Source organism: Nicotiana sylvestris, chromosome 3 (genome assembly GCF_000393655.2).
Source record: "Nicotiana sylvestris chromosome 3, ASM39365v2, whole genome shotgun sequence".
NCBI classification, from domain to species: domain Eukaryota; kingdom Viridiplantae; phylum Streptophyta; class Magnoliopsida; order Solanales; family Solanaceae; genus Nicotiana; species Nicotiana sylvestris.
Window position 1 is genome coordinate 39,152,507 of NC_091059.1, and position 17,714 is coordinate 39,170,220.

At 41.0% G+C, this 17,714-nt stretch overlaps 1 non-coding gene across 1 annotated transcript; it reads left to right on the top strand.

Moving 5' to 3' along the window:
* The first annotated feature begins 16,662 nt into the window (after positions 1-16,662).
* LOC138888904 (small nucleolar RNA R71) lies at positions 16,663-16,769 on the top strand. The gene has a single exon (XR_011406471.1). It is a non-coding gene; the product is annotated as a small nucleolar RNA R71 (small nucleolar RNA).
* Positions 16,770-17,714: the final 945 nt, after the last annotated feature.

Here is a 17,714-nt window from a genome sequence, read left to right on the forward strand (position 1 = left end):
ACTTGAGGCCGGATCTGTGCCAATGGCTTTAGCACCGAGGTGCTTATTGTGTGAGCAAGTATTTTTAACTTATATGTTCGGTATTGCCTCTATTAGTGGGAATCATGGTTGGATAGCTACGTGAGGAGTATGATAGTACTGCGATATGTATCTATATGACTTGGAAGTAACGAGGAAGGTCTACCTGATGATAGATGAACTATTGAGTGTATGATTTCCATTGTGATAGGATGTGTAGTCCCAAGTTATGGGTGCGCGAATGATCTTTTTATGTCTCCTATTTGAAGTGAAGTAAATTTCATGTTACGGTATGAGTTTAGACTCAGGAAGATTAAGTGATGGTGTAATGTGTATGGCAGTGGAAGGTATACAAAAATATTAACTAAAGGTAAAGCTAGTGGGTAATTGGCTTATGAGGGGAAGCTATTTGTCATACTAGTTAGATAAGTCAGGGAGCTGAGATCGCTTCTGTAAATGTATTATGACGAAATAGTTAAGTCAAGGAGACCACCTTGAAGGTCTAAAAAAACATTAAAGAAAGAATATGTTCTTACTCGGTTGAATAGCCCAATAATGGAGGATTGAAAGGTATTTTCTATGTGTTATGATTCATATAGGTGCAACACATGTCCATGTATCAATTTTGATAGTACAATACGTGTAATATTGATATTAATGTAATGATATACGTTGTGATGCTTTGTCAAGTTGTGGATGTGTTGTTAGCATGGTTTTGGTGATTCTCTGGCAGGTGGATAGGCCTAATTACAAAGGAGACTCTGCCAAAATTTTTGAAAAATTTGGTCCCATAGAGAGTAGGCTTAACTATTATGTGAGTGAATGCAAGAAAATGCGGAAGAGTTAAAATTTTAGATGAATTGTGTTTCCACAAGCTTATGAAGGAGTGAGTTTAATCTCACTATGGTATTATCTTAGTCTGCCACATAGATGCCTTTGTCCTTTTTGATCCAGGATCCACCTATTCTTTTGTGTCTTCATATTTTGCCCGTCATTTGAGTATGCCCCGGGAGTCTCTTAGTTTACCTGTTCATGTGTCTACCGCGGTGGGCGATACTATTGTTGTGGACCGTGTGTATCGGTCATGTGCTGTGATTATTGGGGGTCTGGAGACCCGAGTTGATCTACTTCTGTTGAGCATGGTAGATTTTGATACTATTCTGGGCATGGATTGGTTATCTCCATATCATGCTATTCTAGACTGTCATGCTAAGACAGTTACTTTGGCTATTACGGGTGTTCCGAGGATCGAGTTGCGTGGCATGACTGATTATGTCTCTAGCAGAGTAATTTCTTTCTTGAAAGCCCAACGTATGGTTGGGAAGGGTTATCTATCATATATGGCTTTTGTGCGGGATGTTGGAGCTGAGACTCCTAGTATTGATTTTGTCCCAGTTGTGAGGGACTTTCCTGATGTTTTTCCTGCAGACCTGCCGGGCATGCCGCCGAACAGGGATATTCATTTTGGCATTGACTTAGTGCCGGGCACTCAGCCCATTTCTATTCCGCCATATCGTATGGCACCAGCAGAGTTAAAAGAATTGAAGGAGCAGCTTCAGGAACTCCTAGATAAGGGGTTCATTCGGCCTAGCGTGTCCCCGTGGGGTGCACCTGTTTTATTTGTGAAGAAGAAAGGTGGCACAATGAGAATGTGCATTGATTATAGGCAGTTGAATAAGGTAACAGTGAAGAACAAGTATCCTTTGCCTCGCATTGATGACTTATTTGATCAGCTTCAGGGAGCGAGGGTATTTTCTAAGATTGATCTCCGTTCGGGCTATCACCAGTTGAAAATCAGGGGGTCGGATATTCCCAAGACTGCTTTCAGGACTAGATATGGTCATTATGAATTTTTGGTTATGTCTTTCGGGCTGACCAATGTCCCAGCAGCGTTCATGCATTTGATGAACAGTGTATTTCAGCCTTATCTGGATGCATTTGTTATTGTATTCATTGATGATATCCTGGTGTATTCGCGTAGCCAGGAGGAGCATGCCCAGCATTTGCGTGTAGTGTTGCAGAGATTGAGAGAGAAGAAGCTTTATGCAAAATTCTCCAAATGTGAATTTTGGCTAAGTTTTGTGGCATTTTTGGGACACATAGTGTCCAGCGAGGGTATACAGGTTGATCCAAGGAAGATAGAAGCAGTGCAGAGTTGGTCTAGACCGTCCTCAGTCACAGAGATTCGAAATTTACTTGGGCTAGCAGGCTATTATCGCCGATTTGTTCAGGGGTTTTCTTCTATTGCATCGCTTTTGACCAAGTTGACTCAGAAAGGTTCCCCATTTGTATGGTCCGGCGAGTGTGAGGAGAGCTTCCAGAAGCTCAAAGCACTTCTCACCACAACTCCAGTGTTGGTGTTACCATCAGCTACAGGTTCATACACGGTATATTGTGATGCTTCCAGAGTTGGGATTGGTTGTGTGCTAATGCAGGAGGGTATAGTTATTGCTTATGCTTCTCGTTAGTTGAAGCCCCATGAGAAGAACTACCCTGTTCATGATTTGGAGTTGGCTGCTATAGTTCATTCCTTAAAAATTTGGAGGCACTATTTATATGGCGTATCTTGCGAGGTATTCACTGATCATCGCAGTCTTCAACATTTATTTAAACAAAAAGATCTTAAATTGAGGCAGCGGAGATGGCTTGAGTTACTTAAAGACTATGATATTACCATTCTATGTCATCCGGGAAAGACCAATGTAGTGGTCGATGCGTTGAGCCGAAAGGCAGTCAATATGGGTAGTTTGGCTTACATCCCAGTTGGGGAGAGGCCTCTTATAGTTGATGTTCAGACGTTGGCCAATCAGTTGGTGCGGTTATATATTTCTGAGCCTAGCCAGGTATTGTCTAGTGTGGTTTCTCGATCTTCCTTATATGATCGCATCAGAGAGCACCAGTATGATGATCCGCATTTGCTTGTCCTTAAGGTGATGATGGCATATTAAGGATGCAAGGCCGTATTTGTGTGCCCGACGTTGATGGGCTTAGAGATTTGATTCTTGAGGAGGCCCACAGTTCGATGTATTTCATCCATCCGGGTGCTGCGAAGATGTATCAGGAATTGAGACAGCATTACTGGTGGAGGATAATGAGGAAAGACATTGTGGGATATGTGGCTCGGTGTCTCAACTATCAGCAGGTGAAATATGAGCATCAGAGACCGGGGGGTTTGCTTCAGCAGATGATTATTCCTGAGTGGAAATAAGAGAGAGTTACTGTGGATTTCGTGAGTGGCCTTCCTCGGACTTTGAAGAATTTTGATTCGATTTGGGTCGTTGTGGATAGGCTGACCAAGTCAGCGCATTTCATTCCGGTGTGTACCACATATTCTGTGGAGCAGCTGGCTAGGATCTTTATTTAGGAGATTGTGCGGTTTCATGGTGTTCCAGTTACTATTATTTCGGATAGAGGTACTCAGTTCACTTCTCAGTTTCGGAGGACTTTTCAGCACGAGTTGGGCACTCAGGTGGAGTTGAGTTCAGCATTTCATCCTCAGACGGACGGACAGTCCGAGCATACTATTCAGATATTGGAGGACATGTTGCGTGCCTGCGTGAATGATTTTGGAGGTTCTTGGGTTGAATTTTTACGACTTACAGAGTTTGCCTACAACAATAGCTATCAGTCCAGTATTCAGATGGCACCGTATGAGGCCTTATATGGGAGGCGGTGTAGAACTCCAGTGGGTTGGTTTGAGTCCGGTGAGGCTAGGTTGTTGGGGACAGATTTGGTCCAGGATGCCTTTGAAAAGGTGAAGGTAATTCAGGAAAGACTTTGCACAGCTCAGTCGCGTTAGAAGAGTTATGCGGACCGGAAGGTCCAAGATGTGTCATTTATGGAGGGCGAGAAGGTTTTGCTGAAGGTTTCGCCGATGAAGGGTGTTATGAGGTTCGGAAAGAAAGGGAAGTTGAGTCCGCGGTTTATTGGACCATTTGAGATACTTAGGAGGATTGGAGAGGTGGCTTACGAGCATGCTTTGCCGCCTACATTGTCGGGTGTTCATCCGGTATTCCATGTGTCCATGCTCCGGAAGTACATTGGGAACCCGTCTCATATTTTAGATTTTAGTACAGTACAGTTAGATGAAAATTTGCTTATAATGTGGAGCCAGTGGCTATTTTGAGTCGACAGGTTCAAAAATTGAGATCAAAAGATATAGCATCAGTGAAAGTACAGTGGAGAGGTCGGCCCGTGGAGGAGGCTACTTGGGAGACCGAGCAGGAGATGCGGAGCAGGTACCCGCACCTATTTGAAACTCCAGGTATGTTTCTTAACTCGCTCGAGGACGAGCGTTTGTTTTAGTTGGGGAGAATGTAACGACCCGAACCGTTGTTTCCTATATTTTCGTCCCGTATTCCCCGTTAAATGCTTATTCATGTTTCAATATGTGTACTTGGTGAATTTGAGTCAATTCGGATCGAGTTTGGTATGAAATGGGACAATTAGTCTCTTTAAGGAAGAATTAGTTTGGAAAAGTCAACCGGACGTTGACTTGTGAGTTAGAGGGCTCGGAATTGAATTCCGATGATTCGGTTAGTTTCGGGGGATGATTTAAGGCCTAGGAGCGCAATCGGAATTAATTTTGGAGGTCCGGTGAAGAAATTAGCTCATTTTGGCGAAGTTAGTATTTTGGCGATTTCCGGTTGATAGGTGAAATTTTGCTCCGACGGTCCGAATGGAATTCCGAGTATTTATGTAGCTTCGTTATGCCATTTTGGATATGTGTGCAAAATTTCAAGTCATTCGGACATATTTTGGTCGAGTTTTTGATCGAATGCTTGTTTTGGAAGTTTTAAAGGAACTTAGACTTGAATTCGATGTAATTCGATAATTTTGGTGTTAGTCGAGGTATTTTGATAATTGGAACAAGTTTGAATAATATTATAAGATGTATTGGTATTTTTGGTTGAGGTCCCGAGGACCTTGGGGTGATTTCGGATGGCTAATGGGAACTTTTGAAGTTGGGAAATTTCATAATAGACGAAATTGTAAATTAGTGTACACAAGACCTCACTTTAAACGACCATATCTCCAGTTATATAAGGAGTTGTGTGAGTATATACCTATCAAATTAAAGCCCTTTGAGTCTAGTTTCTGACGCAATAAACCGTTTATAATTTGGAGTTGTATACAGAAAGTTAAGATCATTTTACTGGGAACGTGTCAGTAGCGCGGCCTTAGCGCGGGAGAGCGTAGCCAGCGCTAATTGAGTTTTCTTCTGCCTCACTAGCGCGGGATTAGCGCGGGATTCGCGCGTGCGTGCTAGTGTCAGGCCTCTAAATACACTTAAGGACGGGAAATGACGGACTTTGAGTCATTTCTCAAGCCTAGGGCTTCCCCAACACCCCCAATTCGACCAAGGCACCCAATTGCACTCCTAAGGTAAGATTTTTGGAGTATTTTGAGTTGATTACTACTCCCAAACACTTATATTAACATGGATTGATCTTAAAAATCCTTAGATTTTCAAGAAATTCCTTCAAGAACTCAAAGGAGGGTTTTGCAAGATTTCTTCCAAAAGGTAATCCTACACCCTTAGACTCACATATATGAATATATTATGGGAATATGAGTATGAATCAAGTATTACAACTTATTGTATGGTGGTTGGAAGCCATAAATTCCCAATTTAAATACATGAACATGGTAGGGATTTAAAGGTGTTTATTTGATGGAATTTTTGTTGGTTTGGGTGTGAATGGTTGATCACACATGTGATGTTAGGAGTATAAATTGTTAAAGAATAATAGTGGGATGAATTGTTGGTTAATGGTGATAGTTGGAGGAACCAATGCTATAGTTAAGAGGTGTAAATATTTATGCCTATGTTGGTTAATGGTGATAGTTTGAAACCCCGGATTGTTGGTTAATGGTGATAGTTTGAAACCCCGGATTGCACAACATACTGCTATGTTGAGATGAGACACGCGTTGTATGACGAGCGCAGGGTCATTTACTATTGGGGATTGTGACTTGGTCCATCCCAGTTGATATTTTTACCGCGTAATTGATAAAGATTTATTGTTTTTCACTATGATTGGGGCTTATTGCCATATTTGGGCTTCGTGCCAATTATCTAAAATCTTTTGTGAATTTACATCACTATTTTCCTCACGAATTGAAATATTATTTGAACTCAGTCCAATTGAATTATATTATAATGTTGTTGAGCTGAGCACTATTGTTTTACTGATGCCCAAGAGGCTTATGATTATTTTCTGGACTGATTGAGGCCGAGGGCCATACGTGAGGATATTTTGAGTGATGTGAGGAGGCTTTCAGTCCTCGAGTGTTATATGAGGAGGCTTTCAGGCCTGAAGTGTTATATGAGGAGGCTTTCAGGCCTCGTGTGTGATGTGTGAAGGCTTTCAGACCTATTGATATTGCGCTTGGGCTGTAGGAGCCCCTCCGGAGTCTGTACACACCCCCAGTGAGCGCAGGGTACCCAGTTGAGTTAGGAGTGGGACCGAGAGGCCGTTGCTTGTGTGCGGTGAGTTGGGAGTGGGCCCGAGAGGCCGTTGCTTGTGTGTGGTGAGTTGGGAGTGAGCCCGAGGGGCTGATGTTGTGTGCTGGTGAGTTGGGAGTGAGCCCGAGGGGCTGATACTATACTGAGATTTACATATTGAGCCCGAGGGGCAAGCTTTTGATTTATCCTTACTGTGGAAATTATTTGTCTTTACTGTTTTAAAAGAAGAATTATCTGATACTCACTATTTTACTGTATAACTGATTTTACTGCTTGGGATAGCGCTATATTGTGCCGTTATGAGATTTCATGTTTTCAGTCGTTATTTATTTTTATTACTCACTGGGTCGGAGTACTCACATTACTCCCTGCACCATGTGTGCAGATACAGGCAGAGCTGAGTTCGCTCCTGAGCGCTGATTCTTTCCAGGCCAGGCGGTGACTAGGAGTAACGAGGTAGCTGTTGACGTCCGCAGCCCCATTTTCTCCCTTATCTTTGTTATTTATGATAATTCCAGACTTTGTAAAATATTAGTAAACTCTGTAGTAGCTCATGACTTGTGACACCCCGATTTCGGGCTGAGTTGGGATGGTTTTCCTTGTTCTATCACGTTTATTTCGCATTTAAGATTATATTGCCCATGATTTAGACTTATTCCTACTAAGTAATTATAAAGAGATATACTGTTTTGTTGATTGGTTGGCCTTGTCCTCACGAGAGGCGCCATCACGACCGGGTTGGGATTTTGGGTCGTGACAAGTTGGTATCAGAGCCTAGGTTACTAGGTCTCGCGAGTCATGAGCTGGTTTAGTAGAGTCTCACGGATCGGTACGGAGACGTCTGTATTTATCCTCGAGAGGCTGCAGAACCTTTAGGAAAAACTTCATATTCTTGAATTCTTATTGTGCGTCCTTGATTCAGCTTGAAAAAGTAACTTTTACAATTCCTTCCACGTATTCGTATGCGCGAACGAATGCTCAGTATAAGATATGTCTTGATGGCTTGTAATTCCCCGATCGAAGGGCGAGATGTGGTCGTTTTGAGTTTGATGTTAGGCCAGTCTGGAGGACTTGAGGCCGGATTTGTGCCAATGGCTTTAGCACCGAGGTGCTATTGTGTGAGCAAGTATTTTTAACTTATATGTTCGGTATTGCCTCTATTCGTGGGAATCACGGCTGGATAGCTACGTGAGGAGTATGATAGTACTGCGATATGTATCTATATGACTTGGAAGTGACGAGGAAGGTCTACTGGATGATAGATGAACTATTGAGTGTATGATTTCCATTGTGATGGGATGTGTAGTCCCAAGTTATAGGTGCGTGAAGGATCTTTTTATGTATCCTATTTGAAGTGAAGTAAATTTTATGTTACGGTATGAGTTTAGACTCAGGAAGATTAAGTGATGGTGTAATGTGTATGGCAGTGGAAGGTATAAAAAAATATTAACTAAAGGTAAAGCTAGTGGGTAAATGGCTTATGAGGGGAAGCTATTTGTCATACTAGTTAGATATGTCTGGGAGCTGAGATCGCTTCTGTTAAGTCAAGGAGACCACCTTGAAGGTCTAAAAAAACATTAAAGAAAGAATATGTTCTTACTCGATTGAATAGCCCAATAATGGAGGATTGAAAGGTATTTTCTATGTGTTATGATTCAAATAGGTGCAACACATGTCCATGTATCAAGTTTGATAGTATAATACATGTAATATTGATATTAATGTAATTGATATATGTTGTGATGCTTTGTCAAGTTGTGGATGTGTTGTTAGGATGATTTTGGTGATTCTCTGGCAGGTGGATAGGCCTAATTACAAAGGAGACTCTGCCGAAATTTTTGAAAAATTTGGGACTTAGTAAAAATTTGGTCCCCTAGAGAGTAGGCTTAACTATTATGTGAGTGAATGTAAGAAAATACGGAAGAGTTAAAATTTCAGATGAATTGTGTTTCCACAAGCTTATGAAGGAGTGAGTTTAATCTCACTATGGTATTATCTCAGTCTGCCACACAGATGCCTCTGTCTTATTTGATCCGGGATCCACCTATTCTTATGTGTCTTCATATTTTGCCCGTCATTTGAGTTTGCCCCGGGAGTCTCTTACTTTACCTGTTCATGTGTCTACCCCGGTGGGCGATACTATTATTGTGGACCGTGTGTATCAGTCATGTGCTGTGATTACTGGGGGTCTGGTGACCCGAGTTGATCTACTGCTGTTGAGCATGGTAGATTTTGATACTATTCTGGGCATGGATTGGTTATCTCCATATCATGCTATTCTAGACTGTCATGCTAAGACAGTTACTTTGGCTAATCTGGGTGTTCCGAGGATCGAGTGGCGTGGCATGACTGATTATGTCTCTAGCAGAGTAATTTCTTTCTTGAAAGCCCAGCGTATGGTTGGGAAGGGTTATCTATCATATCTGGCTTTTGTGCGGGATGTTGGAGCTGAGACTCCTAGTATTGATTCTGTCCCAGTTGTGAGGGACTTTCCTGATGTATTTCCTGCAGACCTGCCGGGCATGCCGCCGGACACGGATATTGATTTTGGCATTGACTTAGTGCCGGGCACTCAGCCCATTTCTATTCCGCCATATCGTATGGCACCAGCAGAGCTGAAAGAATTGAAGGAGCAGCTTCAGGAACTCCTAGATAAGGGGTTCATTCGGCCTAGCGTGTCCCCGTGGGGTGCACCTGTTTTATTTGTGAAGAAGAAAGATGGCACAATGAGAATGTGCATTGATTATAGGCAGTTGAATAAGGTAACAGTGAAGAACAAGTATCCTTTGCCTCGCATTGATGACTTATTTGATCAGCTTCAGGGAGCGAGGGTATTTTCTAAGATTGATCTCCGTTCGGGCTATCACCAGTTGAAAATCAGGGAGTCGGATATTCCCAAGACTGCTTTCTGGACTAGATATGGTCACTATGAATTTTTGGTTATGTCTTTCGGGCTGACCAATGCCCCAGCAACGTTCATGCATTTGATGAACAGTGTATTTCAGCCTTATCTAGATGCATTTATTATTGTATTCATTGATGATATCTTGGTGTATTCGCGTAGCCAGGAGGAGCATGCCCAACATTTGCGTGTAGTGTTGCAGAGATTGAGAGAGAAGAAGCTTTATGCAAAATTCTCCAAATGTGAATTTTGGCTAAGTTCTGTGGCATTTTTGGGACACATAGTGTCCAGCGAGGGTATACAGGTTGATCCAAGGAAGATAGAAGCAGTGCAGAGTTGGTCTAGACCGTCCTCAGTCATAGAGATTCGGCATTTTCTTGGGCTAGCAGGCTATTATCGCCGATTTGTTTAGGGGTTTTCTTCTATTGCATCGCTTTTGACCAAGTTGACTCAGAAAGGTGCCCCATTTATATGGTCCAGAGAGTGTGAGGAGAGCTTCCAGAAGCTCAAAGCACTTCTGACCATAGCTCCAGTGTTGGTGTTACCATCAGCTACAAGTTCATACACGGTATATTGTGATGCTTCCAGAGTTGGGATTGGTTGGTGCTAATGCAGGAGGGTAGAGTTATTGCTTATGCTTCTCATCAGTTGAAGCCCCATGAGAAGAACTACCCTGTTCATGATTTGGAGTTGGCTGCTATAGTTCATTCCTTAAAAATTTGGAGGCACTATTTATATGGCGTATCTTGCGAGGTATTCACTGATCATCGCAGTCTTCAACATTTATTTAAACCAAAAGATCTTAAATTGAGGCAGTGGAGATGGCTTGAGATACTTAAAGACTATGATATTACCATTCTATATCATCTGGGAAAGACCAATGTAGTGGTCGATGCGTTGAGCCGAAAGGCAGTCAATATGGGTAGTTTGGATTACATCCCAGTTGGGGAGAGGCCTCTTATAGTTGATGTTCAGACGTTGGCCAATCAGTTGGTGCGGTTATATATTTCTGAGCCTAGCCAGGTGTTGGCTAGTGTGGTTTCTCGATCTTCCTTATATGATCGCATCAGAAAGCACCAATATGATGATCCGCATTTGCTTGTCTTTAAGGATAGAGTTCATCATGATAATGCCAAAGATGTGACTATAGGTGATGATGGCGTATTGATGATGCAGGGCCGTATTTGTGTGCTCGACGTTGATGGGCTTAGAGATTTGATTCTTGAGGTGGCCCACAGTTCGCGGTATTCCATCCATCCGGGTGCTGCGAAGATGTATCAGTACTTGAAACAACATTACTGGTGGAGGAGAATGAGGAAAGACATTGTCGGATATTATGAGCATCAGAGACCGGGCGATTTGCTTCAGCAGATGATTATTCCTGAGTGGAAATGGGAGAGAGTTACTATGGATTTCGTGAGTGGCCTTCCTCGGACTTTGAAGAATTTTGATTCGATTTGGGTCGTTGTGGATAGGCTGACCAAGTCAGCGCATTTCATTCCGGTGTGTACCACATATTCTGCGGAGCGGCTGGCTAGGATCTTTATTCAGGAGATTGTGCGGTTGCATGGTGTTCCAGTTACTATTATTTCGGATAGAGGTACTCAGTTCACTTCTCAGTTTTGGAGGACTTTTCAGCACGAGTTGGGCACTCAGGTGGAGTTGAGTTCAGCATTTCATCCTCAGACGGACGGACAGTCCGAGCGTACTATTCAGATATTGGAGGATATGTTGCGTGCCTGCGTGATTGATTTTGGAGGTTCTTGGGTTGAATTTTTACCACTTACAGAGTTTGCCTACAACAATAGCTATCAGTCCAGTATTCAGATGGCACCGTATGAGGCCTTATATGGGAGGCGGTGTAGAACTCCAGTGGGTTGGTTTGAGCCCGGTGAGGCTAGGTTGTTGGGGACAGATTTGGTCCAGGATGCCTTAGAAAAGGTGAAGGTGATTCAGGAAAGACTTCGCACAGCTCAGTCGCGTTAGAAGAGTTATGCGGACCGGAAGGTCCGAGATGTGTCATTTATGGAGGGCGAGAAGGTTTTGCTGAAGGTTTCGCCGATGAAGGGTGTTATGAGGTTCGGAAAGAAAGGGAAGTTGAGTCTGCGGTTTATTGGACCATTTGAGATACTTAGGAGGATTGGAGAGGTGGCTTACGAGCTTGCTTTGCCGCCCAGATTGTCGGGTGTTCATCCGGTATTCCATGTGTCCATGCTCTGGAAGTACATTGGGAACCCGTCTCATATTTTAGATTTCAGCACAGTACAGTTAGATGAAAATTTGACTTATAATGTGGAGCCAGTGGCTATTTTGAGTCGACAGGTTCAAAAACTGAGATCAAAAGATATAGCAACAGTGAAAGTACAGTGGAGAGGTCGGCCCATGGAGGAGGCTACTTGGGAGACCGAGCAGGAGATGCGGAGCAGGTACCCGCACCTACTTGAAACTCCAGGTATGTTTCTTAACTCGCTCGAGGACGAGTGTTTGTTTTAGTTGGGGAGAATGTAACGACCCGAATTGTTGTTTCCTGTATTTTCGTCCCGTATTCTCCGTTAAATGCTTATTCATGTTTCAATATGTGTACTTGGTGAATTTGAGTCAATTCGGATCGAGTTTTGTATGACATGGGACAATTAGTCTCTTTAAGGAAGAATTAGTTTGGAAAAGTCAACCGGACGTTGACTTGTGAGTTAGAGGGCTCGGAATTGAATTCCGATGATTCAGTTAGTTTTGGGGGATGATTTAAGGCATAGGAGCGCAATCGAAATTAATTTGGGAGGTCCGGTGAAGAAATTAGCTCATTTTGTCGAAGTTAGTATTTTGGCGATTTCCGGTTGATAGGTGAAATTTTGATCCGATGGTCGGAATGGAATTCCGAGAATTTCTGTAGCTTCGTTATGCCATTTTGGATATTTGTGCAAAATTTCAAGTCATTCGGACATATTTTGGTCGAGTTTTTGATCGAATGCTCGTTTTGGAAGTTTTGAAAGAACTTAGACTTGAATTCGATGTAATTCGATAATTTTGGTGTTAGTCAAGGTGTTTTGATAATTGGAACAAGTTTGAATAATATTATAAGATGTATTGGTATTTTTGGTTGAGGTCCCGAGGACCTCGGGGTGATTTCGGATGGCTAATGGGAACTTTTGAAGTTGGGAAATTTCATAATAGACGAAATTGTAAATGAGTGTGCCCAAGACCTCACTTTAAACGACCATATCTCCAGTTATGTAAGGATTTGTGTGATTATCTACCTATCAAATTAAGGCCCTTTGAGTCTAGTTTCCAACGCAATAATCCGTTCACAATTTGGAGTTGTATACAGAAAGTTATGTTCATTTTACTGGGCACGTGTCAGTAGCGCGGCCTTAGTGCGGGAGTGCGTAGCCAGCGCTAATTGAGTTTTCTTCTGCCTCACTAGCGCGGGATTAGCGCGGGATTCGCGCGTGCGTGCTAGTGTCAGGCCTCTAAATACACCTAAGGACGGGAAATGACGGACTTTGAGTCATTTCTCAAGCCTAGGGCTTCCCCAACACCCCCAATTCGACCAAGGCACCCAATTGCACTCCTAAGGTAAGATTTTTGGAGTATTTTGAGTTGATTACTACTCCCAAACACTTATATTAACATGGATTGATCTTAAAAATCCTTAGATTTTCAAGAAATTCCTTCAAGAACTCAAAGGAGGGTTTTGCAAGATTTCTTCCAAAAGGTAATCCTACACCCTTAGACTCACATATATGAATATATTATGGGAATATGAGTATGAATCAAGTATTACAACTTATTGTATGGTGGTTGGAAGCCATAAATTCCCAATTTAAATACATGAACATGGTAGGGATTTAAAGGTGTTTATTTGATGGAATTTTTGTTGGTTTGGGTGTGAATGGTTGATCACACATGTGATGTTAGGAGTATAAATTGTTAAAGAATAATAGTGGGATGAATTGTTGGTTAATGGTGATAGTTGGAGGAACCAATGCTATAGTTAAGAGGTGTAAATATTTATGCCTACAAGATGTTTGATAATATGCCTAAATGGCATAATTTATGGGATCTAGTACTAATATTGGCCCTATTGAGTGTTGTATTGTAGATTGAAGTTACATAACTGTATGGGATCATTATAGTATCATTAAGGGGCGAATTTCAGATATGTATGGTTAAAACCCCGTCTTTTAGAAATCGAACTTCATCGATGTTTGTGTGATTTTTGGCAGATTCGTCACATGAGGAGGCCAATTTGAGAGTCAAGGGCATAGCGAGCTAGAGGTGAGTAATGATTTTAAATGATGCACTGAGGGTTTGAAACCCCGGATTGCACAACATACTACTATGTTGAGATGAGACACGCGTTGTATGACGAGCGCAGAGTCATTTACTATTAGGGATTGTGACTTGGTCCATCCCAGTTGATATTTTTACCGCGTAATTGATAAAGATTTATTGTTTTTCACTATGATTGGGGCTTATTGCCATATTTGGGCTTCGTGCCAATTATCTGAAATCTTTTGTGAATTTACATCACTATTTTCCTCACAAATTGAAATATTATTTGAACTCAGTCCAATTGAATTGTATTATTTTGTGAACTCAGCTACATTTATACTCAACTCGAGATCTAATGATATTTATAATGCTGTTGAGCTTAGCACTATTGTTTTACTGATGCCCAAGAGGCTTATGATTATTTTCTGGACTGATTGAGGCCGAGGGCCATACGTGAGGATATGTTGAGTGATGTGAGGAGGCTTTCAGGCCTCGAGTGTTATATGAGGAGGCTTTCAGGCCTCGTGTGTGATGTGTGAAGGCTTTCAGGCCTATTGATATTGCGCTTGGGCTGTAGGAGCCCCTCCGGAGTCTGTACACACCCCCAGTGAGCGCAGGGTACCCAGGTGAGTTGGGAGTGGGCCCGAGAGGCCGTTGCTTGTGTGTGGTGAGTTGGGAGTGAGCCCGAGGGGCTGATGTTGTGTGCTGGTGAGTTGGGAGTGAGCCCGAGGGGCTGATACTATACTGAGATTTACATATTGAGCCCGAGGGGCAAGCTTTTGATTTATCCTTACTGTGGAAATTATTTGTCTTTACTGTTTTAAAAGAAGAATTATCTGATACTCACTGTTTTACTGTATAACTGATTTTACTGCTTGGGATAGCGCTATATTGTGCCGTTATGAGATTTCATATTTTCAGTCGTTATTTATTTTTATTACTCACTGGGTCGGAGTACTCACATTACTCCCTGCACCATGTGTGCAGATACAGGCAGAGCTGAGTTTGCTCCTGAGCGCTGATTCTTTCCAGGCCAGGCGGTGAATAGGAGTAATGAGGTAGCTGTTGACGTCCGCAGCCCCGTTTTCTCCCTTATCTTTGTTATTTATGATAATTCCATACTTTGTAAAATATTAGTAAACTCTGTAGTAGCTCATGACTTGTGACACCCCGATTTCGGGCTGAGTTGGGATGGTTTTCCTTGTTCTATCACGTTTATTTCGCATTTAAGATTATATTGCCCATGATTTAGACTTATTCCTGCTAAGTAATTATAAAGAGATGTACTGTTTTGTTGATTGGCTGGCCTTGTCCTCACGAGAGGCGCCATCACGACCGGGTTAGGATTTTGGGTCGTGACAATATGTAAGATAATTAAGCATGTCAATCGAAAAATACGACGATGACATCTCATCTCCTGAAAATCTTAATATCTTTTGCATATCAAAAATGACTCTTTCTTCATCAACTCTCAAAATTAGTTGTCCTTGATGGACATCTATGATTACTCTACCTGTGGAAAGAAATGGTCTACCCAAAATGATTGGTTCATCGGGTCATTCCTTCATTTCAAGTACTATAAAATCTACTGGGAAAACAAACTTATCTACTCTTACGAGCACATTTTCAATTATTCCCTTAGGTTTCTTAGTACTTTGATCTGCAAACTGAAGAGAAACACATATGTCTTTCATTTCACCAAGATTCAATTTTCTAAAGATAGAAAATGGCATCAAATTTATTGAAGCTCCAAAATCACAGAGTGCTTTTTCAAAATAAACTCATCCCAAAGTGCATGAAATTGTAAAACTGTCTGGGTCACCAAGTTTTTAGGGTAGCTTATTTTGAAGTATAACATTGTATTTTTCAATAAGCATTACCACATAAACTTCTTCCAATTTTCTTTTGCTTGACAAAAGTTCTTTTAAAAATTTGGCATATGAAGGCATTTTCAATAAAGCATCAGTGAACGGAATATTGATGAGAACATGTTTTAAAATATCCAAAATTTTTGCAAATTGACTATCAAGCTTTTCTCTTTTCATTTTTTGTGGAAAAGGAATTGTCACAGGGAGAGGAGTTAATTTTTTAATATTTTTTTCTTCTTTTTTCTTGAATTCTTTCTTTTCAGATGGTTCAGTGGTATTTCAACATTCTTACCGTTGTTTACCTATTGTTCTGATTGGTCTGCATAGGGTTCATCAAGCTCCTTACCTACTGACCAGAAGGTGATGGCCTTAAGATGCTCTTTTGGATTTTTCTCTGTATTGCTTGGTAAGAGACCCTGAATCTTTTTAGAAACAAGAGCTGCCAATTGGCTCAATTATAATTTTAGATTTTTGAGGGATGAATTTTGGCTCTCCATCTTTTCATCAGTGACTTTAATGTACTTATACAAAAGATCATCAAGACTTGAATGAGCTTGTTGAGGCCTTTGCTGATATGGAGTTGCTTGCTGATAATGTCTGGAGTTTAATTGACCATGGTTTGGATTATGGTATCCGGGTGGACCCTTTATTTGTTGTTTCTGGAAGCTTTGAGAGTTCTCTGCACCATTTGGATTGCTCCATTGAAATTCTGGACGCTTTTGTGCCATTAGACTCCCAAAAGGGTACAGTTTATAACTGATAGAATGGACATGTTTGTCATTATGATTGTTTTCTTGACATTCATGGTTCAGATGGTTTCCTCCACACATGTCACAAGCCTCAGATTGACTTGGTTGTTGTGTATTTACCTGAAAAGTTTCAAACTTTTGTGCCAAAAAAATAATTTGTTGCGTTAGTGTATTTAAAGCATCAACCTGATTTACCGTAACGGCCTTCTTGATGATTACACGCTCAGATGGCCTTTGGATGGCATTCTCAAAAATCTCGTTCAACAATTGCAATGCTTTCTCCGTGGTTTTTCCCATTACAGAACCTCCTGCAGCTGCATCAATCACATTCTAGAAGAGGATTTTAACCCATGATAAAAAATATACAACTGCATATGTTCAGGAATGTCATGGTGTGGGCATTTTCTTAACATTGCTTTTAATGTTTCCCAAGCTTGATAAACTTACTCAGTGTCAGTCTGCAAGAAATTAGAGATGTCTTGTCTTAACTTTGTCGTTTTAGCAAGGGAAAAATATTTGTTTAAAAATTTCTGAGTCATTTGATCCCATGTGGTAATGGAACATTGTGGCAAACTTCGCAACCAAGTCTTGGTATCTCCTTTTAAAGAGAAAGGAAATAGCCTTAACTTGATAGCTTGAGGAGGTACTCCATTATACTTAGCTGTTTCAACAAGTAACAAAAAGTCAATTAAATGACTGTGTTGATCTTCACATGCATTTCCATTGAAGATGCAAGACTGTTGAATCGTTTGAATCAGGCCTGTCCTAATTTCAAAGTTGTTGGCTGCCACTGGAGGTTTTCTGACACTAGATTCACAATTGAAGCAGTCAGGTCTAGCATAATCCCTTGGGATTCTGTTAGCTGGCCTTGGTGCTACTTCTTCAAACTGATCCTCCACATGGACTGGTAGTTGAATGTCTTCTACTTCTTGATTCTACATACCTTCACAAGCTATGCTTTGGAAAAATAATGTTTGTCCTTTCCTGCGCAATCGAAGAGATCTTTCAATTTCAGGATCGTAATTGACCAACTCTTTTATAGAAAAACGGGTCATAAACTACTCAAAATTCTAAAAAAAACTGAACTTAACTCCTAAAGTGGTAGTAGTAGTACTTAGAAGAAAGTAATTAAAAGAAAGTGATGAATAACAAGGATAACAAAGATGATAAAAATAATAAGCGATTAAATAAAAATAGTAGTATGATAATGTTATTGTTATTATTATTATTATTATTATTATTATTAGTATATGATAATAGTAATTATATTAGTACTAATTAGCAATAGATGTTATGTAAAAACAAAATGGTAAATGAAATCAGTAAGTAGTAACAATAACTAATGATAGAAAATAATAATATAATACTAATATAGAATATAGTTACATGCAATACTAGTATTAATAATAGTAATTGCTATGCTATAATGATGATAA